This window comes from Cynocephalus volans, chromosome 2, assembly GCF_027409185.1.
Source record: "Cynocephalus volans isolate mCynVol1 chromosome 2, mCynVol1.pri, whole genome shotgun sequence".
NCBI lineage: Eukaryota > Metazoa > Chordata > Mammalia > Dermoptera > Cynocephalidae > Cynocephalus > Cynocephalus volans.
Window position 1 is genome coordinate 86,163,984 of NC_084461.1, and position 26,041 is coordinate 86,190,024.

Here is a 26,041-nt window from a genome sequence, read left to right on the forward strand (position 1 = left end):
GTCTTCATTTGAGAAACGTCTATCCAGCTCATCTGCTCATTTTTAGTTGGATTATTCGTTTTTTTACTATTGAGTTGTTTGAGTTCTTTTTGTATTCTGGATATTAATACCTTGCTGGATGCATAATTTGCAAATATTTTCTCCCATTCTGTAGGTTGTCTTTTCACTTTGTTGATTGTTTCCTTTGCTGTGCAGAAGCTTTTTAGTTTGATATAATCCTATTTGTTTATTTTTGCTTTTGTTTCTTGTGCTTTAGAAGTCTTATTCATAAAATCTTATCCCAATCCTATGTCCTGAAGTGTTTTCCCTGTTCTCTTCTAGAAGTCTTATAGTTTTGGTTCTTACATTTGAGTCTCCAGTCGATTTTGAATTGATTTTGATATGTAGTGAGAGATAGGGGTCTAGTTTCATACTTTTGCATATGGATCTCCAATTTTCCCAAATGATGTATTGAAGAAACTGTCCTTAATGTATGTTCTTGGCTCCTTTGTTGAAAATCAGTTGACTACAGGTACTTGGATTTATTTCTGAATTCTCTATTCTGTTCCATTGTGTGTCTGTTTTGTGTCAGCACCATGCTGTTTTGATTACTTTAGCTTGGTAGTATAATTTGAAGGCAGAGAGTGTGATGCCCCCTGCTTTGTTCTTTTTGCTCAGAAGAGATTTGACTATTTGGGGTCTTTTGTTGCATCTAAGTTGATTGTTTATTCCATTTCTGTGGAGTATGTCACTGTTAGTTGTCAGGTCTGCCGCCGGCCGACCCGAACAGCCCTAGCCTCATTCCTTTTGGTGGGCGAATGAATGGCCGGGATTCCTCTTTCCCTCCTGTCCCCTTTGGAAGGAGACGGGGGAAGAGAGCCGTGAAGAGAGGTGAGCACACCGCTGGCCCCAACCAGCCTGGTTAAAGGACACTCAGAAGCGGGTGGGGGTTCTGTCAAGCAGTTCCGTTTATTATTACACAAGCACTTGCTTTTAAAGGCAAATGGGGAAGGGAGGTTTTTTACATAAGCCTATCAGCTTAAAGGTCAAGGGCATGCATCCTGTCTCAATGCCTAGCTATTGCAATCATGCAGTGTTCACAAGCACAGAAGCACGTATTTGGCCAATAAGGGCTAAGGCAAGGTTCCCGCAGACACCCCCTCCCTACTTCCTCCCGGCGCCGTCTTAGGCTGCCACATTAATATGCCCTTGTGGGCCCATAATGGTGCCACTTGTAATGTCACTTAAGGTGGCGTTAGTTTTTAAGTCCTGACAGTTAGTTGGATGAGGATTGCAGTGAATTTGTAGATTGCTTTGGGTAGTATGGTCAATCTGACAATATTGATTTTTCTAATCCATGAACATGGGATTTCTTTCCATTTTGTGGCATCTTCTTTAATTTCTTTAATCAACATTTTATAGTTTTCCTTGTAGAAATCATTCACCTCCTTGGTTAAATTTATTCTTAGGTACTTTACATTTTGTGCTATTGTAAATGAGATTGCTTTCTTAATTTTTTTTTCCTGCTAATTAATTGTTGGTGTATAGAAATGTTACTGCTTTTTGTAAGTTGCTTTTGTATTCTGAAACTTTACAGAAATTTTTTTTTCAGGTCAAGGAATTTTTTGGTATAGTCTAGGCTTCTCTATATATAAAATCACATCATCTGCAAACAGAACAATTTGACCTTCTCCTTTCCAGTTTGGATTCATTTTATTTTTTTCTCTTACCTAATTTCTCTGACTTGGACTTCTAGCTCTACATTTAATAAAAGCATTGAGAGTGGACATCCTTGTCTTGTTCCAGTACTTAGGTGAAAAGCTGAAAGCTTTTGATGTCAGTATGATGTTAGTTGTAAGTTTGTCTATATAGCCTTTATTGTATTAAGATACTTTCCCTCTATACTTAATTTTTTGAGAGTTTTTATCATGAAGGGATTTTGAATTTTATCAATTTTTTTTTCTGAGTCTATCAAGATGGTCATATGTCTTTTTATCATTCTGTTGATGTAATATATTATGTTTATTGATTTGTGAATATTGAACCATCCTGGAATCCCTGGGATTAATTTTGATCCCTGATTTCTTAGAGAAATCTCATTTTGATTTGAATATATTTAGGGATGTTTGAACTTCTTGGATTTGGATGTTCATATTTTTCTCAACTAGGGAAATTTTCAGCCATTATCTCATTAAAAATGTTTACAGTAACTTTAAAAAATTCTTTTCCCCTTCTGAAATGCCAATATTTTACTATTAGTTCACTTAGTATCCCATAAATTTTATAGGCTTTGTCCATTAAAAACAATTAAAAAAAATCTTTCTGGGCTATTTCAGTCAGTTGTCTGCAAGATCAGAAATCTTTTTCTGCATGATCTATTCTGTCATTGACTCTCAGATGTATTTTTTATTTCACCTAGTGAGTTTTTCAATTCCAAGATTTCTTTTTTTTTTTTTTTTTGTCTTTTTCATGACCGGTACTCAGCCAGTGAGTGCACCGGCCATTCCTATATAGGATTCGAACCTGTGGGTGGGAGGGTCGCTGCGCTCCCAGCGCCACACTCTCCCGAGTGCGCCACGGGCTCAGCCCTAATTCCAAGATTTCTGTTTGATTTTTTTATGATAGCTATCTCTTTATTAAATTTCTTATTCAGATCATGAACTGTTTTTCTTTGATTTCATTTAATTGCTTTTCTGTATTCTCTTGTATCTCAATGAGTTTCCTTATGATTATTAATTTGAAATCCTTTACTGGAAAATTGGAAATTTCCAATTTTTTGAGATTAGTGACTGGAGCCTTATTGTTATTTTGATGGTGTTACCTTTCCTTGTTGTTTCATGTTTCTTGTTTCCCTGCATTGATATCTATGCATCCATTGGAATAGTCACCTCATTGAATATTGAAAGATGGCTTGGGTGGAGTAGGACTTTCATCTGCAAATGCATCATTTGGTGTTGGGGTTTACAAGACTTTCATCTTCAAATGCATGTCAGGTGGAGTACAATGGCTTTGTTGTAGATGGGTCCAATAGTGTAACATTTGTGTATTTTTTTCAGCTGTAATCCACTTTTGCTATGTCTAAACGTGCTGCAGCAGCCTATGTTTGGGAGGTTTGTGGTGGCAGTGACACAGCTTTGCCCAGAGTGGGCTCACTGTGTTGGTTCTCAGGAGGGGGACATGCACATGCTCCCTGTGTGTCAGTTCTCTTAGGAGCTGGCTCACTGAGGATGGGGTTGGTGGGTTATTTTTAGGCCAGAGGTATGGATGTGTGATGTGTCAGGGATTATTGGACTGGTTTGACAATGGCAGGGTTACTGTGCTGATTCTCTGACTGGGGGCAGGTCTGCCAGGTGCTCATCATCCAGGCTGTTTCTCACTCAGATACTTGTGCAAGCAGTTGCCCTAAGACTCAAGGATGTGTTCACAAGGAGTGTTACAGCTGGGCTGTTTCTCTGAATTAGGGTCATGGGCATGTTTTGGTTTGGCTAGCTGGGTGTGGATATGCTGGGAGCCAGTCCACTGTGCCACTCCTTGGGTTCAGGTGTGAGATCATGTTTCCCTCAACTGTTCAGGTGAGGGTTCGCCAAGGGTGGGTCTGCTGAGCCACTTCCTGAGTGGTGAGTGAGAGCACTAGGCAGGGCTGCACAGAGGGGCCAGCCAGTGCCTCTTAGGAAATGGGTGAGGCCACTAGGTGGGACTGTTGAGGACAAGACCACCTGGCTACTTCTCTGGGAGGGCATAGATGCATTTTAGTTCCTCTAGCCAGAGGGTGTGTTTGTTCAGGTATGGACCTGTGAGCTGTTTTTCAAGGTTGCAAGCATGGGCATTCAGAACAGCCTTCTGGTAGGAGGAAAGGGGCTCTGCCTGTCTGATCGCTCGTTGGAGGTGTATGTCAGTTCAGCAGGCCTGGATTTGGCTTCCTAGATGTGCAGAACTGAGGTCACAGCGGCTCTTGGGTTCAGGCATCAACCTGCTGGGTTCAGAACATTGTAGCCTCTCCTATGAGATAGCATAGTAGCTACTGTCCCCCAGGGTAGGGCATGCTTGCACAGTGGCTCTGATTTTGGCTTGGGTCACAAGGGTGGGAGCTGGAGAGTGCCCAATATATGCTTCTGTTCTAGTGTATGTACACTAGGCATCTCCCCACACTTGGCTCCTGGATTGCAAGGACTGTGGAATCCTCCTGCAGTAAGAAATACAAGCCTCTGTGCTGAGAAGGGAGGTTGGTGTGAGCCCTCTTCTTACCTTTTCCCTGCAAGGGAAAGTCCCTTCTGTGCCAGTCTTGGTGGTAGAGACTTGGGGACTGAGGCCCTGTGCCACTCACTCTTCTCTTTGCTGCCATCCTAGGCTTTTGTGCTCCGCAGGGATCTCATTAATCTCCTGCTGTATTCCTACACTCTCCCACAGACACTCCCATCAGTATTTAGCTGTCTGTTGGTTGTTCTGATGCATTTCTGTGAGAGGGATGCATCCGTGGCACCTCTAGGCAGCCATCTTGTCCCACCTCCCCCATATTATCTCTTCTCTCATTCTGGGATGCCAATTACACGTATGTTGAATCTTTTTTATTATGTCTCATATATGTCTTATACTCTTTGATATATTTTCCATCTCTGTCCTGTCTCTTGATACTTTAAATATTTTCTTTTGAATTATTTTCAAGGTCAGTATTTCACTCTAAATGTGTCCCATTTGCTCTTAAACACATCTGCTGAGTTTTTAACTTCATCTCCATTTCCACCTGATTCTTTTTAAATTATATTTTTAACTTTCTACCTAAACTCTACAACTTATTTGTATTTCTGAATATATTAGTTTAAAGTGTATGCCTGATAACTGTAACATGCAGCTCTCCCATGAATCTGTTTTTATTATCTTTTCTTTTTCTTTTTCCTTTTGAGTAATTCTTGTCCTTTCAAAACTGATTATTTTTTTTCATTGAATGATGGACATTGTGGATAAGAAATTGTAGAGATGATTGAGACTCAGGATGATGTTATTCACTGGAGATAAATATTTTTACTTAACTGGTGATTTTAGGCAAGTTTATAAACTATCTGTGTCTAGGTTTTTATATAGGAAATAGTATTAATAAATGATCTATTTAATATTATTAACAAAACAGGTAATCTATTTAAGTATTAGCTCTCATACTCTATTATTTATCTATGTATTATCTATCTATCTAATCTATTATCTAGGACCTATTATCTATCTAATCTATTATCTAGGACCTATTATCTATCTATCTAAGCTCTGTATATCTATCTCTACAAATTAAGATTCATTTACATTTTCAGAAAAATACGATTTTATCTTTTATGGTAAGTATAGTAAGATTATCTTATGAAATTCATTTACTTTTGCAATAAAACTAAAAACATTTTGTTATATAGTCCTTGTTCAGATCTGGTGTCAAGCTCACCACATTTCTCAAAGGCATATGTTTTTCTTCCACTGTTAGAATCAATTTACTCTCCAGCCTAATCTTTCTAACAATTTTTGTCCATTTATACATATATAAAGGAAGATATGTCAGTATCTATTTAGCAAATTTTGAGCAATTTTGAGAAAAGGAAGAATATGAATAATCTGGAATACTGACATAAATCTACTAAATTTTGTAACTTGCATAGATTTTTAATGAAACTTTATGGGAAGATAAAAAAGACAACACAAAGAGATGAAATTACATTTTTCATATTTCTTGAGATTTTTCTAGGCATAAAAACCATTAATAATTTCACAAAAATACTTCTGAAAAAATTTAACATAACTTCTAAATAGTGATGATGGAAACGTTCAGCATATAGAACATTTAAAGTTGATTATATCATGAACATCAGTTTATTTATCTGTTTACAATAACTATTATATTTGTATAATAACTATTATATTTGTTTATATAACTATTATATTTTTAAGAGCAGAATTTGTAAAAATATTCACAGTATAATCATTTTACATCACAGTGAAATGGTCATATGCTAATATAATAACATTGATAATAATTATGGTAATAAATTTTTCTTACAAATTATATGCTGTTATTAGTGTATTGATTCTCTGATCATTTGAAATGTTTTGTTATATTCATATATTTATATTAAATATATTGCATAAATATAAAAACATAGTTTCAGTGCTCATAAATTCAGACTGATTAAGGATAAAAGCAGCTTGGCTACTTGCAAAGATTGAATCCAATTTAATTCTGGCTTTTCTTATCCTTTTACTATTCTTCCTTTTGAAAATTCATGAGCTAAATAAGAAGCAGTGTAAATGTGTGAAAAACCTGCTGTTGTTGAATAAAGCCTATGTGAATTTTGATTGAAATGGATATTATTTTCTTCCAGGGGAGTTGTTTGATCAAATATGTATGTTAGGGCAGCAGGAAAAAAATGTTTAAAATAAACCATCATGAAGAAAGAAAAAGACAGAAAGGAAGGAAGAAAGGAAGGAAAGAAAAAGAAATAAGGGAGAAAGAAAATATAATCTTCAGCAAAATTGTCCTATGACATCAAAGAATATTCCTACTTTGCCGGTGAATATATGACTATAGAAGGTAATTTTTTTAGTCTTATTGGAGTACAATAGATGTGTGTACAATTTTACATAAATGTTACTCTGTTTGACATATTATTTTATAACCTATATACCTCAGCAGCTTCCACTCATACCTCACTCTCGCTTGGACTCTCTGTTGTAACCACAGTGGCTTTCTGATGGTACTTTGTATGCCCGTGTTATCTTACGGGAATCTTTCTACCTGTGATGTTTTTTTCCCCATTCTTCTCCATGTTAACATATGGCACCTTCACATCTCAGCTACATTGCCATTTTCTCAGAAACACCTTTCTATCCCTCCTTTCTAGACAAATTCCCCATACTACTTGGTCTTGTAGCACCATGTATCTCTTTCATAATAGCTGCAGCAGATGTAATATTTCATTTTTCTGAGTAATTGATAAAATGCTTTTCCCCCAGAAAAGTAAGCTTTCCAGAAGGGCATAGCTCAAAACCTTTTCTGGCCATATGTGAATTATTTATTAATACTCACTGCTGTTCCTATGCTTCTGTGTTGTCTATACCACAAAGATCTGGAAGCCTGAAAATTACAATATCTAAACTCCCTTGCCATTGGGTGCGTTGGATAGATTCTGCCAATAGGAGTCCCTGGACAGAGGAAAGATGCCTGATGGGAGGAAGAAACCATTTTGACTTTGGCTGTAGCATGAGCACTGGTGATAACTACACATGATTATGTGCCCCAGGCAGCAGCGTCAGTAGTTTCAGTAACGGAAGCAGAGAAGTTCCTGACTAATCTCTGGGTAACACCATCTTCTCTTTTGTTCTCCTTCAGCCATCGCATCGCCTTTGTAACAGTTCTCTTGCCTTACTTAGAGTGGTTTCTGATTTCCTAACTGTATCCTGACCAATAAACTTAGTTCATAGTGTGGATTGTGAATGAATGAACGCACCTGCTTTTCCACTCAATAATATGCCTTTGATATATTTTATATAAATAAATCCAGATCTACATGAACATTGATTCTCTAAATCTAAATTACTTCCTCTAGCTAAGCTATAAAATAAAAATATGATTCTTTTAAATCTTCTCTTAGTTGAAGCTACATTTAATTTTTTTTCTATTTGACTATTTTATTAGGCCTCGGCCACAAATGACAAGGAGCTGTAATTAGGAGTTTGGAATTATGTGAACTTACAGAGAATACATGTGATTGGATTTCATTTCAATTTTTATTAACAATTTAGATACATGAAAACTAGTTAGTTTATTCATATTGAAGGGGGAAAAAAACCTTAAAAAAGTTATTTGAATATATCCTATATAGATGAAAAGATTATTAGAAAATAAACTTGTCATAAATAATAGCTGTATTTGGTATTCTATTTGACAATAATTTTCTCTTTGTGGTAATATAAGGAAAATATTCTTCAAGAGTTATCTATAGTTCTAATGACATTTATAAAAGCCTCAAGAGAGTAAGAGAAAAGTTTCATACCTGAAAATCTATCACTGTACAATTGAACAGATTCTGGTTCACCCCAATTTTGACTGATTTTAGAGGCAGAATAATGTATCCTTTGAGAGTAGAAAATAATAAATTAAAGATGTCATTCTCTCTTTAAATTTGAAAGTAGTTCTAATTGAAGGGAAGCCATGAAACAATCTCTTTGTACTTAAAAATAGTTTGTAGTAATATAAAAAGCATCTCAGCCTGTATAGCAAAGAAAACAAAAATTACATTTGAACAAACAAATAACTGATTAATTTCCAATTGATTATCAATATGAAGTCAGGGTTCCCAGGAAGATTTGTTTTGACTTTCTTTTGTTCTCTAGTAAAAATGACAGATTTTTCTTTTATGTGTTCTTACTATACATTATAAAGAATTAAGGACTCTCTTGTCAGATTTTTTTTATGACAGAGCCTGTTTTCACATCTGAATTCTAAATTTTTGTATTTGAAGTAAAGCCCATGAAGCATGTTTTAAATAATTGTGAGAGGTTTAAACACCACTTGGGAACAAGATAAACTTATTTTTAAAGTAATTAATATACAGAATTTCTAATTTTTTAGGAACTTTTTCCTCACCATTTTGGGTCTTTATTGTCTAAGAATTATAAAAGACTAGATTCATTTATAGTTGTAGGATAGATATTAAATTTGGTATCTCTAGCCTGAAGAAGTTTAAAACAAGCTTTAATTAACAGATTATTTAGGGAATGTCTAAACCTACACACACCGAGGATCTTAATTTATACATTATTTTAATATCTGGTCTATGACTTAAAAGAAAAGCAGGTGTTTCTTTTGCAGTTATGAAATCTTATTTTTGATACTTTTTAAATGTTGAAATTTTTGAAAGCATAAGCATACCCTTAACTTTTTATTCTGCCCAAGATTATGTGCCATATAAAGAGGAAAGAGGAAAAAGGATTAAAATATGTTGCCTACAAAACTATCCTTCTAGTGGGCAATGCAGAAAGAAAGAAAGAAAAAAAAAAGAGTATAGAGGAGAAAATACATAACAAATATTAGATTAAATTATCTCTAAGGTTTTCCTAAAATTGCACTAATCACTGAGCAGGTACAATATATAGACACGTACACACAGTCACACTTCGGCAACTTTTTATTTTTAAATACTTATAGGTTCATAGAAAGTTGTAAAGATAGGTACAGAAGGTTCCTATGCATCAGTTGCCCATTTGCCCCCATCAATTACATCTTACCTAACTATAGCATAATATAAAAAACCAGGCAACTGACATTGATACAATGTCATTTTACCAGTGTATCATTGCTCTGTATCGTTTAATCACATGCAGATTTTTGTAATCACTCTTGCAATCAAGATACAGACCATCTCCATCAACACAAAGATCTCCCTCCTGGTAATCCTTTATAATCATACACACCATTTCTCTGCCCATCACTAAACCTTGGCAACCACTACTTTGAACTCCAAAGTATAAATGCAAAATTCAGAGTCTTCGAGAAAAGAATTCAAAAACAAAAAGGAGGCTACTTACAGTGAAGTGAAAGTCAGACTGATTGAAAACTTCTCATTAGTAAGCTGGACTTCATCTCTGACAGAAAGTTAGAGTACTTTTTCCTTGAAAAAATATACAGTAAGAATATTTATTTGGAGTAAAATAGGTAAGAAGATTATGTGTTTAGTTCCTCTGTAAACATGTGTCAAGTTTTATCTCTCCCGAAGAATTTAGTTTTCAACCAAACAATAAATAAAAAACAAAGTTTTTACAAGTCTATAAGAAGAGGTTATAAAAGAGGCCTATCTAACATTCGATTTGTTCTTTTTCCATCCAACTGCTATGGGATTTGCACTAATAAAAAGTTTCTTCAAAGTCTTTTAGAATTATATTTTAATATTTATATAAAATCTATATAATTTATTGATGTAGACTAATAAGAGCCTTTGATATATATATATATACCATATATACACAAATATATAATATATATACCATATATACACATATTTATGTATATATGGTATGTATTCTTTTAATTGAAGAAACATCTTAGAATATTTCTCTTATTGAGGTGAAATTCAAATAAGATAGAATTAACTATTTTAAAGTCACAATTACCGATATTTAGTACATTCATAATGTCTTGCAACAATTATCTTTATCCAGTTCCAAAAACTTTAGGATATTTCTTTTACGCCATTTGAGCTAGTTGCTGAAAGTCCCTCTGCAGAACCCACTTAAAATATATATATATATATATTATACATATATATTTATATTATATATGTTATATTAATATATTTATTTTAACACTTATTTGTACACATTTGTGGGATACAATGTGTTGTTTCAATACATGCATATACTGTACATTGATTCACTTAGGGTCGATAGAGCATAGCTTTGTACCCATTAATCCACTACTTCCCCTGTCCCCATATCCCTCCCCTCTGGCCTCTGGTAATCATTATTGTTCTCTCTACTTCTACTGGAACCACTTGTGTTTTTTTTGAAGCTTCCACATACGAGTGAGATCATGCTATATTTGTATTTCTGTGTCTGGCTTACTTCACTTAACATGAAGGTCTCCAGCTCCATCCATGTTGCTGGAAATGAGAGTATTTCATTTTTTAAATAGCTGAATAGTATTCCATTGTGTATATATACCACATTGTTTTAAATCCATCCATTTGTTGATGAACATTTATTATTTTATTATTTTTTGTCGGGTTTTTTTTTTTTTTTTTGTGACCGGTAAGGGGATTGCAACCCTTGGCTTGGTGTTGCCCACACCGCACTCAGCCAGTGAGCGCACCGGCCATCCCTATATAGGATCCGAACCCGTGGCGGGAGCGCTGCAGCACTCCCAGCGTCGCACTCTCCCGAGTGAGCCATGGGGTCAGCCCGTTGATGAACATTTATGTTGATTCCATCTCTTGTAAATATTGTTGCAATGAACATGGGAATACCGATGTCTCTTTGATATACTGATTTTACTTTCTTTGGGTACAGACCCAGTAGTGGGATTGCTGGGTCATAAGGTAGTTAAATTTTTAGTTTTCTGAGGAAACTTCACAACATTTTCCACAATGGCTGTACCAAGGTACGTTCCCACCAACAATGTAGGAGAGTCCCTTTTTCTCTCCTCTGCAGCGCCATCTGCTGGCACCATAACAGTATCCACAGCATGGTGTAGTCTCCTACATTGGCCCTGGGCTTGTCTATCTACCTGCTTTGGCCAAAGGGACTTCAAAACCATAATTCAGAGGGTTTGTAAGTGCTTGCCTGTTGAGGCTTGCTCCCTTGAAAAAGTCTTGTTAAGAAGTCTTACTATTCTGTTAGAAAAGTTATGCAATGGAGAACAGAGACACCCTCACTAACAGTCTTAGTTGAGTTCATAAACAAAGGAAGCCATCTGTGAGTTGCCAGACTCAAAACAACTCACCACTTGACTGCCAATGCATGAATAGAACCCATTCATTACCACATTAAACTGACCCAGCTAAGCCCTGGCCAAATGGTCAGCACATGAGATTGTTGGCAAAGAACTAGTGGTTGTTTTAAGCCAGTAAATTTGGGGGCAGTTAGTTTTACAATAACTGATAATCAAAACACCACCTTTCAAAGGTTTTTTGTAGCACCACTGTCCACCCATATTAATGTTACTTCCAATCACCACAGACTTCTGATTTTGAAAAAAGTCCTATGCTTGTTTTATTGAGATATCACAGAGAGCAATACAGAAGAAACATGTAGAAAACAAAGCGGGGCCTGAACCATGTAACTGTCCAAACATTAACTTAAAGAGCCATTGTATACAACTACTTTTGGAATCTTATGGATCCAAGTTTGTGCTAAGGTTCTTCAAGCATGAATGAGAACAGTATGAATTCCTTCTGGGCATGGTTATCCTGATTGATTTTGCCCTTCTACGTCCCTCCTCCTATATCATTATTTGGGGAAGCGTGGAAGGGATTTTGCTTATCAAGGCATACATATTTACTTGTGCTTCTTGCTTTCTTACATGCCGTTAGGGGGGATAACAGTAAGTCATTAGGCAGGCATATTAAGGTATGTACTGGCCCTCCTATCTGCTCCATCTAACTCTGCAAAAACTAGTAGACTTGAACAACAACAAAAAATTAACCTGCAGCTCCTTTCACTAGTTTGTCATTTTCATCGCCAAAATAACTATGGTTTTCAAAAAAGTCCATTTATCCTTTGTCATCAGCTTACTTTCTGTGCCTATTTCAATTTTACTTATTCCTGGCAAGTGCAGTTATTATGGTAAAGAAGTATTGGATTTATGTTTAAAATAACATTTTTTGAAGAATGTTTATATTAAAATAATAGGCTAAGTACTGTGGGAGATATAAAGATGCATAACAGATAACCTCTGACACAAAATTAGAGACAAGTTAATAGAATGTTTTACATCTATACCATTTTGTCTGAGATGTGGGGGAGGAGATAAGTTATTGTTGGTATTTTATGCCTCTTAGAATGAAGAAATCATATTTTCCCTAAACATAAAACAAGACCATTAATATTTTTTTCTGATCATAAAAGTAATGTGTGTTATTTAAGAAAATGTGGAAAATATTGAAAAATAAATGAAAATATTTAAAAATCAACTATTTTAGATTATTAACTTATATTTTTATATTAATAAATAAATCAATAAAATGAATAAAAGGCACAAAGAGAGAAATAGACAGAGGCCTAAGAAAGATCTCAGAATGGGAGTGAAAGCAAAAACAGGGACATGATACAGACCAGAGTGTAAATCTGGCTTTATACCTTACTATGCACTTAAATTTATATTATAAGCATTTATCTATGAATTTTACAGAGGCTTCAAAGATTTGATTTTTAATGCCTGCATAGCATTTTATTTTGTGAATATAGCATAAAATATTTAACCATTCATTTGCTGTTATATTCCCCTCCCACATTTTATCACATATCCAATATTTTAGTTGAAATGCTTTCAGTTTCTTTGATGAAAAATAGTTCTTTAACAATTTTAGCCTATCATATATGCTGTTTTAAATTTCTTAAATTTTCCCTTCCTCCATGTGCCACTCCTCTTTACTGACATAAATCACACCAATTTCACTCCTGCCCAACATCTAACATTTGTGTGACCAAAAGCATTGGTACAGTTGGAAGCCCACGCATGTTTAATTATGTAAAAGGTGTATATCAGACTAACAGATGTTATATAAAATATGTTCTGTTTACCCACAAAAATATGCCTTCATTAATACAAACTTGGAAAAGTGTGATATTTATATTACTGAACATTGGCAAAATATCAAGATGAAAGATGACTCAATTTAATTAATCTGGCATTCTTTGATGTGCTGAAGATATTTGGATGAAAAACATCATTTATAAATTATTGATTTATAAAATTTATTTTATTTCCTTCATTTCAACAAAGACATTAGTCATGTTGTTATAGTGCATATTTTCACTTTTTTTTCCAAACTAGGCAACTTCTCCTTAATTTTATAGTTCTTACATAGCAATTTATGAATTCAAAGTTGAAGACATTTATCTTTGCCAACAGAGTAGCAAATGTAATTGTCAAGAAATATCTTAAAGCAATATCGAGATTAGAAAAACATACTTTTTATATATCATCTTCAAATATTATGTGTTTCCATATGATGAATTATCATTTGAGAAAATAGCATAACATATTTTAACATCATATAAATCATTATTTTTTATAATCATAATATCCATAATCTCTAATAGTAATATGTAGATCCATACAGATTTTCTTTAGTTATTCTTTCAAATATTTTAATATGGTAATGTTAGAAAAAACAGCAGCAACTCATAAAATAGTATTATATTTCTTAATTTGTTCATCTGCCTATTTAATAGAGACTATATCTTGGTCTATAGAGATTAGAAAATAGACTCTATATGAGGTAGCTCATGATTTTTTGTATGTGAATCTTTTCCTTCAGGAAAACATCTTTGCTTTTGTGTAATGGATTGTCACCGTTTTGCAAATTTCACATACAGTTTCTTTTAACAGAAGAAGTATAAACCATTTTTAATGGTTTAAAATGGTTAAAAGTGAAACATCTAAACTTAGATTTGTTTAGTTTTTTAAAGGATTTGTTAGGGACTGGCCAGCTAGCTCAGTTGGTTAGAGGACAACCTTGTAACACCAAGGTCAAGGGTTCAGACAGAAAAATAGTTCATATTATATAGCTATAGATAAACTCAAATTTAAAAAATATTATTATTATTATTGTTATTTTTTTCTAAACCACGCTTCGATCTTTATTTGGGGATACTTTGTTTTTTTTTTCTTAAATCCTCTGGTACATTGTATCTTGACTAAATGAAATCTAATTGCTTTAACAGCATGTAGGTTTACTCCCATCATGTGTCTGAGAGAGGTTGTTGGGTCAAATATTTGAAATGTGCTTCATCAAAATATTTCTTTTTCTTTTTCTTTTTTTTTTTTTTAGCTTCCACATATGAGTAGGAACGTGTGGTATTTACCTTTCTGTGCCTGACTTATTTCACATAACATAATGTCTTCCATTACTGTCCATGTTGCTGCAAATGACAGGATTTCTCTTTTTCATGTTTGAGTAGTATTCAATTGTGTATATATATCACATTTTCTTTATCTGTTCATCTGTTGATGGACATGTAGGTTGATTCCATATATTGGGTACTGTAAATAATGCTGCAATAAACATGGGGGTGTAGATAGAACTTTCAGAAATAGAGTAGAATTGTGGTTACTAGAGGATGGAGGGATAGGGAGAGGTCAGTTAACAGATAGAAAATTTCGGCTAGATAAGTTCTGGTGGTCTACAGTACTGCCAGGCATCTATAATAACAATAATTTATTGTGTGTTCTCAAATGGCTAGAAGAAAAGAACTCAAATGCTCTCATCACAAAGAAATGATAAATTTTTGCAACAATGAATATGCTAATTACCCTGATTTGATCATTACACATTGTATACATTATGCAAATATAACTCTGTATCTCATAAGCATGTACAATTAACATGTTTCAATTAAAAATGCATTTCTTAAACTTTTTTTCTAAATGCTAATGAAGATACATATTTTTAAATTTTTCTATGAATGGCCTTTTATGATCTTTTACCATTTTTGTTATACTATTTTAAGGTATTAATATGCAAGAATTGTATACAATGGAATTATAGTGTTTTTATATACTTTCTATTTTTTGCCCAACATTATATATGTAGGATTAATTTATACTGAAAGCCCCATATAGTCTCATCGCTGTATAGCTTATACTCTAAAAATTTATTGAGAACCCCAAAGAAATTTTGTGGACTAGATCTATCAATATTACTCTATTAAATTTCAAACTGAGAAAATTTTAAAATATACACTAATTACTTCATCTTCAAATAACTGGAAAAACCCATTTCATGTTGAAATAAATATTTTACTGAGAAATAACTACATTTTCCAAAACAAAAAAAAGAGAAGAATACATTGCATTGTATTTTTGCAAATCTCTTTGCCTGGCTTAGTAGAAAGCACCTGGATTCTCATATCTACTTCTTTATTTGATATTTTGTCATATGTTGTTTTAGTTGATGGATATGAAGAGTACCTGCCTCATATAGGTATGTAGTTGGAAGAGGAAGCTTTTGCAGATAAAAGTGGATACTCTTTCTTGATAGTACACAAAAACATAACAAGTTAGTTGTACTGCTGAGTTCAAAACCATATCAATGACTATTTTGTACTCTGCAACATTAAAATTTATTGGTTCACCTTGCCCTTGTAATGGATCTGTTTTTACCCATGAGTTTTTTTTTAAACCATCTCACACTGGTCATTTGAACTACACATTAAGATACAAATTACTTTATATACAACTGCAAATTTTTACTCACTCTGACATCTCTCTCTGTGCATTTTATTGATTTATTTATGAATATAAAATATTCCCTGATATCCAATAATTTTAGGCACTATTTAGCATAACTTTTTTCATTAAGTTATCCAAGATAATAAAGAAGCACATTGTGAAACATTTTTCTCTTTTAGTAAAAGCTAGTTTTCTGCAGCTTTGTATAAATAATCAGCATGTAGTGGCATGTTGTGTAATGGGAGATTTATTTTTGTTTTTATTTCAATAAATGATGGAAGAAGATGCATATTTTTAAACTTATTTTTATTTGGTAGCTGTATTATTATGAGAATTTGCAGTAACTTGTTTAATTCTCTCTTGACTGATTTGAAAATAAACTCAGTTATAAATCTCTCTCCCCAAAATATTTCTGATGATTTATTGCATAGGATGCTAACTATAGTTAATAATAATGTATTGTATATTTCAAAACTGCTGAAAGAATGGATTCTGATAAGTATGTGAGGTGATGGATATATTAATTTGCCTGATTTGATTATTCTACATTGTGTACATGTGTAAAGCATCACACTGTACCTTATAAATCTGTAGTTATTCTTTTTCAATTCAAAATAAAATTAGATTTAAAAATCTATTTTGGAAAGATCCAGAAAATGTCAAATATAAGATCTAATTTTTCCAAATAATGTCATCAGTCTCAGTGCATTTGTGGCCATTTCTCTCAGTAACATGCACCTCCACTGGCAAAGGAACGCTAATGAATTTTTCAGCCAGAATTCCGGATCATACACTTTTTCTTCACTATCTAGGCAAGTCTATGACTTGTCCTTAGGATCTTAAATCAGAGTCTACCATTGAAATATTTGTTTGCTAGTTCTTCACTTAAGTATACTTTTTGTAGCTGGTCTAAAACCAATAAAATTTTCAAATTTTGTTTATTTTCCTAATAGTCTAACAATACTACTAATAAATATTATTCAATATGATTTTTGTCTTTTATTATTATTATTATTTTACTTTTTAAGAATATTATGGGTATTCTCTTCTCTGTTTTTCATTCCATTTATAAACTCACTTTAAAGTTACTATCTTAGTTGTCATTTGTTTCATTATTTTAAAAGTTTATTTTTATGTTCTGTCACTCTATCATTAGATTTTAAAATCATTTCTCTTAAATCTGGAAAACAGCCATTATTTTTATAAATACTAAAGATTTTGTTGCAGAAAATATTATGCTTATCTAAATGTTGAACACAAAATGATTAGACTTTAAGAATATTACAAAGTATTTAGTATCAGTGATCACTTGTTTTTACTGAAAATTATTGATTTGCTTTCTATCACCTCTTTTATAAATTCCAATAAATGCAAGTATGCTTTTTGGATGCAAGTGATTTTTCAAAGTGGATAATTAAATCTTAATTGCAGGGACAGCATATGGCCTGTTTAAGTTATAAAATTATAATGTTCTGTTCATGAATTTTTGTGTGGGTCATGCTTGATGGAAAACTCCTCATTTTCATTATATTCATATTTAAAAATTGAAGTAGAGTGCCTTTTAGAAATTTTTCAATTTTTTCTTTACATCTTCTTATTTTATTTTTTAATGAGTTCCTTTTTCTTGTTTATTTATATTTGATCTCTAGTTTTACTGACTTTTCAGAAACACTAAAAAGTAAAATGTAATTATATTCAAAGTGTACAAGTTCAAAAACATTTTTACAAAAATGAAAATTGATGCAAATTTAAAACATGAACAATTACAATTATTTTTCATGTTTTGAAGAAGTTATTTTCTTATAAAATATTCATCTACTAAAATTAAATGGCAAGATAAAGTTATAATTTATGAAAATATATTAATATTTCCTATTATATATTCCTATAATATATTAATATTTCCTATATCCTAAAAATATGAAAAATTTTAAATTTAACTTTTCACAATTTAATCGAAATTTATTAAAATTTTTTAAAATTTTGCAATTCTAACTTTCCATTTGTCCATTTCTAGTTGTCAATGTAATAAATTAGTATCATGCTTCATACATGTAAATTCCAGGTCCACATATGTACATATTTAAGAGTACTATAAATTGTTTTTATTTCAAAATATTCCTCAGCCTAGTGTAACTCTTGCAAATACCGTGCTTATATCTGAGTACCCTAGGACCATGAATTAGAACCCCCAAAAGCAGGAAAACAGATGCTTGGGTAAGTAGGTAATGTTACTTTGTTATGCAAGAATTGATTGCATTCATATTCTCTGAAAGGAATTTTCAAGTAAAGGATTTCTCAAGTATATTAATTTTTCTTTTCTCATACTTAAGCACTTCTGTCACTCAGAAGTCATACTCCTCATTACACTGTGAAGGTGCCCATCTCTGACACTGACAACGGTACAACGCATAAACATTCAAAGCATTTGAAGGCAGATACCTATGCTTCAAAGACACAGAGCAATAAACATGTCACTGGGGCCTAAATGATGTTGGTCATGAGAGGGGATGTTTAGGGTTATAGGTTTCTCCGTGCCAGATCCCAAGTAACAGAGCAGTCCATATGTTCTTTAGTAGAATACATGTAGAGTCATCTAAGGAGCAAGACCCAGCAGGAGACCCTTGTGCCTGAGTCTAAGGGCAGTGGTATTCTATCAATCATCAAGATTTACTTTAAGCATAATTTTCTCAGGAACTTTCATAAGGCCCCAAATAGCTGAAATCTCTTATACACTTTCAGAGCATACTAATATTTCCTTTTATAGCAACAATTGTGCTCATAATTAATTTAATGTCTGTACTGGCTACTAATACACAAATTTTATATCACTGCTGAACTTTCAACACTACAGTGCCTAGAACATGGTAGGTCCTCAATAAGTATTTGTTGAGTTGCATTAAAATAGAATGATGTGTATTTCTTGTACACAACTATTAATGTGCATGTCTGATTACTGCTTTATGTTTTGAATGAACTTTTCTAATTGGAATTACTGAATCAGAAAGCACAAGCATTTAAAGATTCTTGCTGTATTACTAGATTCAGCACAAAAAAGTTTGTGCTGTTTTCCACTTAAGCAACATGTTCAATAGTGTCTTTTTCATTGTACCTCTTACTCCTCTACCTATTATATGTATTTTTACTTTATGTCAATTTGATAGAAAAAGGGTTTTTTAATCGTAGTTCTTATTTGCATCCATTTGACTAAGTCAACAAACTCATGAGGCTGAACATTTTCCATATGACCATTCTTGGTGTCTTACTTATTTTTTATATCATCTGCATTCTTTCTGTATTTATTCTACTGCAGCAATTTTCTTTCTGTAAAAAAATTAAATAAATGAAGTAGAGTTATAAGATTTTTTTTATGTACTACAGATAAGTAACCTTTTCCTATCAAAAGCTGGGGAAATATCTTTCCTAGTTTATTGTTTGCTTTTCAAAGTCTGTTTCTGAGTTTTTGACAAGAAATTTTAACACATGAAAGAAAATTCTACAATATTTTCCTTTATGGTTACACATGGACATGAAACTATGCCATAGAAAAATAACCTTTTTTTGGTTTCACTACTATATTTAACTTTTAATCCCATCTTGAATTTATTTTTAGATATACAATACTGTGAGAAAATTTTCAGTATTTCCTTTTTTCTCCAAAAGGTGGTGTGATTTTCTCATCACAAGTTATTGATTAATTTTCCTTGGAATTCTATGCTTTGGAAGAAAGTCATAGTTGTAAACATGGCTTACAAAAATGTTAGAATCAAACTCAAATTATGTATTTTCTAGATTGTCATAACCTTTTAATAAAAGATAATTTATTTTATGTAATCCTGAAAGGTTTCTTTTTTAAAAAATTGAAATACAGTGTACAAATACAGACATCTTAATTGTACAGTGAATGTTTATGAGTGCATATGAGATTAACGAATATTTTCCAGGTTAATGAATATTTTCAGCACTCTAGACCCCTGGCACCTTTCAGTCAATTCTTTGCTTTCAAAGAAAATACCTTTTCTCATCATAATCACTGGAGTTCAGTTTCTTCTGTTTTTGAAATTTATGGAACCATACAGTATGCTACTTTATGTCACGGTTTTTTGGTTTAATTTTATGTCTGTGAAATACATAGTTGTTCTTTTTCCATTGTTAGGAACTCCATTTTATGAATATACCACAATCTTTATTCATTTTATTCTTTATTAATTTTTACGTTGCTTTAACTTTTAGGCCATTATAAATTGAGCTGGTTAGAACATTTATATGCTTGTCTTTTAGTTTTTTTGTGGGGGGCAGGGTGTATAACCAGCATTAGAACTGCCAACAGGGTACAGACATGTTTAGCTTTAGTAAAAATAGCCAAATAGTTTCCCAAAATATTTATACTATTTTACAACCACACCAGCAGTATATGAGAACAACTGCTTTTTCTTCTCTTTAGGCGTCATATTAGTCAAGGTCCTCCAGAGAAACAGAATCAGTAGGTTACATAGATAGTAAGGAATTGTCTTATGTGATTATGGAGGCTGAGAAGTCCTATGATCTGCTGTCTGCAAGTTGGAGATCTAAGAAAGCTGGTGGCATAATTTAGTTTAAGTCCTAAGGCTTGAGAACCAGGGGAGCCAGTTATTTAAATCTCAGTCTGAGGGCAGGAGAAGATGAAATGAAATACCCCAGCTCAAGCAATGAATCAGGAAAAAAAAAAAAAAAAAAAAAAAGGGCCAAATTCTTCCTTTCTCTGCCTTGTGTTTTATTCAGGCCCTGAACAGATTAAATGATGCCCACATACATTGGGTTGGGCAATCTATTTTTGAGTCCACCAATTCTAATGCTAATCTTATCCAGAAACCCTCACACACACACACACAAAAAAAACAAAAACAAAAAAAAAAACAGTGGTCAATCTGGGCAACCACTGGCCCACTCAAGTAGATACACAAAATTAACCCTCACGAGTTTACTCCTTTTAAAGATAAGAAGAAAACAATGTCTTTAAAACTTATAGTTGTAGTCACTGAATTTATTTATTATGTTTTAAATAGAGTTTCAGGAGAGTGCAGGTTGGGCTTGTTCAGAGAAACTTAGCATATTGGCTGCAAATATCAGCTTTGAAGTCACATAAGATCCAATTTCTAAATTGAGCTCTTTCGCTTACTGCATGACCTTGAGTAAGCTACTTGAATTATGTCTTAGTTCCCTTATCTGCAAAGCAATTAAGAAATGCTCTAGAAAATATTCATTTTATAAATAAATAATTTTAAAGCTCTAATGAGAAGCTAGGTACCATATTAGATGCATGTAATACTCAAAAGATAATTATTATTATAAAATTACATTTAATATAATTGTATAATTATAATACATAATATATAATATAATGATTATTGTTATCATTATCTTGCCTTTTTAACTCTCTAACTGGAATATTCAACTACACTATAGTCTGCAAAACCATTGGTATTTAAAATGAGCTTGATTGGCTCTACATTATTCAAACCGTTCACATCGGCATTGAAATACTATTTAGTTTGGATTGACTCATGAAGAATTCATTTAAAGTAGCAACCCAAGAGATCTTGAAAACACTATTTGGAAACATTATAGATGTTGAATATTTTATTTCAAAAGAACTGATCAAATGTTTAAATTTTGCTTAATTATTGTGTTAAGTTCTGTAATAGAAAATGTCAAGAGAACTTCTGCATACACAAGGGCTGTTAGTGGAAATAGATATTAGAGGCAGAAAAATACAAAACCAGGATAAATGAAGCAAATGAAAATATTAAGTAAGATTTAGTTAAGAATTCCATGCAAATCTAAAAAACACAGATGTCAGAGAATACTACAAATCGATGTGCAATAGTCAGGAACCAGAGAGTATACAGAAGTCAGTTACCATGTCATCAATTCAAAAGCCAAGCAAGAAGGTGATAGTCAGGGAATGTACCAAAGCTTCTCATGGGTGATAGAAAGAAAGAGATAGAAACTTCTTACCTGTTTACTGCAGGAACAAGAGCCAGAGGTTGTTGCCCAGGGTCAGAGATAAAAGTAAGACAGTTTGTGGTGGGTAGGTGCCTGGCAATAACAGTAGGCATAATTTGCAAGAAAGACTATAAATTACTATTTATTTATTTATTTTTACTCTGTCATTCATTTTTGATGCTGTAGCTAAGCCGTAACATACCAAACTTTTCTTCTTGCAAATGGCCTCTATGAAATTGTCTGTTTCGATAGATATCATTAGAGATTTTATCAAGCCAGTTAAAGAGAAGTCCCTTTTACTCCGGCAAACATTTCAAATTGAAGTAAGAGGAGTAATAGCTGAAGAAGTTTATTAGGTACTCAGGGCAAAAAAGACAGTTTTCTAAATTGGTGATTCTGGAGTATTTTTCCCTTCATTTCATCAGTATTTAATCTCCCTCTTCACAGGTCTACTTTACTTATGGATAAAAATCAATCCATCTTCACAAGTTGAGAGAAGGTAATTTTAGAACTTTTGGATCTCACTACTCCTATTGAACCCCACCCCATATGCATTGTGTTGTTTTCTTTCTCTTAATGGATAGAATTAATAAATGAATAATGAAACTGTGCGTCTCTAAAGAACACTTAGGTTATATCAATATGTTTATTTACTTTGTTGCTAGACAACTAGCCAAGACCCTTTTTTCTGGTAAGCACTATACAAATTTACTGTCACCATCGGGTATAAAATGTAGCAAAATTGATTCCTTTACTTTTAGCACCAAGGTTATTTGTTTGAAGGGGTACATAAAGATTAAATGACAGCAGGGTCCTTTTCTTTTACATCTTGATCTATTGTTCTGCTGACTTTTTATTTTGGGGACAGAATCTCATTATTTTGCAACACTAATTGATTCTTTTGAAGTTGATGCCTTATAAACAAGGGTCCTGTATTAATTTTTTTAAAAAATGTTGCAGTTGAACAGCAATACACACTCACTTCTTTGTTATGTGGAAAAAGAATAACATGGCAAGGTGAAATTATGGTCAGATGTACTGGGAAGAGCAGGAAACCAGGAAGCCAGAAATCAATCAACTTCCATAACTAGTTAGAGAACCTTGAGTAAATCATTTAACCTCCCTGGGTCTTGGTTTTCTTATTTATAAGAAGAGGGATTTTGTACTTGATGAGCTCTGGACGCTTCCAGGTGAAAATTAGTTCTTTTATTTACTATTACTCATTTCCAAGTCTCTTTAATCAATACTTTCCTCGAGAATGGAGACAAAAAATGACATTAAGTTTAGGAATGCTTTTTGTTCGTTTGTTTTGTTTTCCCCACTTATTCTTATATAATGGTATAAAGAATTTAATTTCTAACTGGTAAATAGGAGGAGGGCCAGAGAAATATGGAATTGCATAATTCTTAAATTGGCCAAAATGAATTTATTGCAAAATTTTTTTAGTTTCTCAGCGGGTTATTTTATTCTAAAATAAACAATGTAAAATTCATTTTAATACCTGTATTAAAAAAGTTTTTATTTTTATAATTGGAAGATCAGCTCTAAAATTTTGAAAAAATATTCACACAGAGATATGTTTATTTTGTCTCAGTGCTATGCAATGCACTGTCTCTCTCCTCCAAATTATATCTCATGCTTGATATTTGAATGGTATTTATTCAAACTGCTTTTGGTGTCATATGCTAGCTTTTACTTTTAGTCTTTTGATATTGTTTTAGGAAAATAAATTGTTTTTGCATTTATTTGAAAAACTTATTGTACTGCGAATGAATGGGAATATAATAGAAAGCTTTATTTTTAGTATTTACTATACTCAGGTTTAATGTATCTCACTTTCAAAGTACTTAAAAATTCTTTACATAAGATTTAAAAAAACACACATACAACACTATCTGTGACATAGATGGATAACAAACATCACAGAAAAAAAGAGGCATAAATAAATTATAACTGTATGTATTTTATGCAAATGTAATCATAGCAATGGTTTTGGAAGAATTGCTATATTGGGTGAACCTTGGGTGGAAGGATGCGCCCATATCACTTAGCCTGCTCTGGTCCCTGCCTAGTCCCAGTGTCATCAACAGGTCTCGCCCTCTGCCCCACATTTATGCACCCCAGGAACATGAACCATTTTAAGTCTCATGAATGCACATGATCCTTCCTACTTCAGGGCCCCTCTCTATGCTTTACCACCTTCTTGAAAGCATCTTCTATTCACTTTTTGCCTGACCAATTCCTACTATGCTTAGGAACTCCACTCAGTCATCATTTCTACAAGGAATTCTTCCTTGCCTTCTGCTTTCCTTGCTCTAGAAATGTTTCCCTCTATGTAATCTCAATATTGTCCAGTATATTTTTGCTTAAATTATGAAGCAAATAATTAAGAGGACAAATATTTGAACCTAAAGATATTAATAGGTGATGTAGTTTGGATATGTTTGTCCCCCTAAGCTCATGCTGAAATCTGATCTCCAGTGTGGGTAGTGATGGGAGGTCCAGCTTGGTGGTTGGCGTTTGGGTCATAGGTGTGGATCCCTCATGAATAGTTTAATGTCCTCCCTGCTGACTGAGTGATCTCTTACTGAAATGGGTTTGTTCCCTTGAGGGGAGGTTGTTAAAATGAGCCTGGCGTCTCCCCTCTCTTGCTTCCTCTGTTGCTGTGTGATTTCCTGGTAACCCGCAGCTTCCCTTCTGCTTTCTGCCAGGAGTAGAAGTATCTTGAAGCCTGTGCCAGATGCAACTGCCCCAGATTTCTGAGCCAAATAAACCTCTTTTTTTCCATAAATTACTCAGTCTGTAGTTTTCTGTTATAGCCACACACAAATGGACTAATACAGTAGGTGACTCATTTCAGAGGCAGAAAAACAATATCTTAAAGTTTCAATGTATATATTTTATTTCAATTCAAGTCCCTTTATGGGACCTTAACAATTCATTTCTAACTTACAGGCATATTTAGGCATCTTTTTTAAAAAAAATCTTAAATTAGAAATTGTGCAATTCTTTTAACTCAGTTTTTTATCTTCTGACTATCAGGGTAAAGTAAGCCATAAACAATTTATTCCAGCTGTCTATTTCATAATTTTCCTTGAATTATTTAATTTATATTTCAATTTGATTTTTAAAATTAGTGGCCCTTTAGCCAAGTCAGGGTTTCCATGGAAGTTAGAGGCCCATTAGCCCCCGTTTTTCACATTTTTGTTTTATCATATCTTTATTTTTTGAAACTTTATCAACACTGACATTTGCTTTGAACTCGAAATTAAAACATCACTGAAAAAGAACTTTTCTAGAAAAAAGTGCTTAACGAACTTCAAAGAAAGATGAATTAGCACCTACTGTGAGCCCAATTTTATTTTCTAACTATATATAAAAGTTGTTTTTTCAAGTTTATTAGTTGCAGTGCTATAGCCAGAAGAGTTCAAATTAAAGGTAAAATAGAGAAACATCATAGCCTGTTAGCCAATTAGCAATGTAATTAAAAATGGTTTCATAGTGTCCATACCCAAGAGACTGGATATGAAAGGATCATAGTATCTCAAAACTGGAAGTCCTTTTGTCTAATCCCAATCTGATGAAGGGCATTTTCTCCACAGTTATGTCTCATCTCATGAGTACTTGAACAATTATAAGAATAATTTTAAAACTATTTTTTGAGGCATCTCCTTACATTTTTGAGCATCCAATATTATTAGAAAGTTTTCCTCTACGTTGTTACAAAATATTTCATGTTATAACTTCCACCCATCCCTACCTATTTGTTTTGGATACAAACAAAACACAATATGTTTACTCTATATCAAACATTTTGAAAACACGTCTTTATCATTACACCAATACTTCTGTTAGTAGTTCTGTGGTCTCTTCTGAGGTTTGACTCAGTACTCCAGAAAGTAGTTAATTTAGACCAAGGGGCCTGATCTCATTGGTGAAGCTTCGGTGTACTCTTCATGTTCTCTTAACCATCTTGTTCTTTATTTTCTCTTGTCTAAGTTTGCCATATCTTTTCACATCTGAAGATTGTTCTCTTTGGTAGAGAAGATAGAAACAAAATGGAAGAAATATCTCAATGTCATCCATTCTGATTGTGATAAAGATTGATGGGCTGAGCTCTGGAAGAAAGGGGTATATGGGCCAGTCCAATCTGAC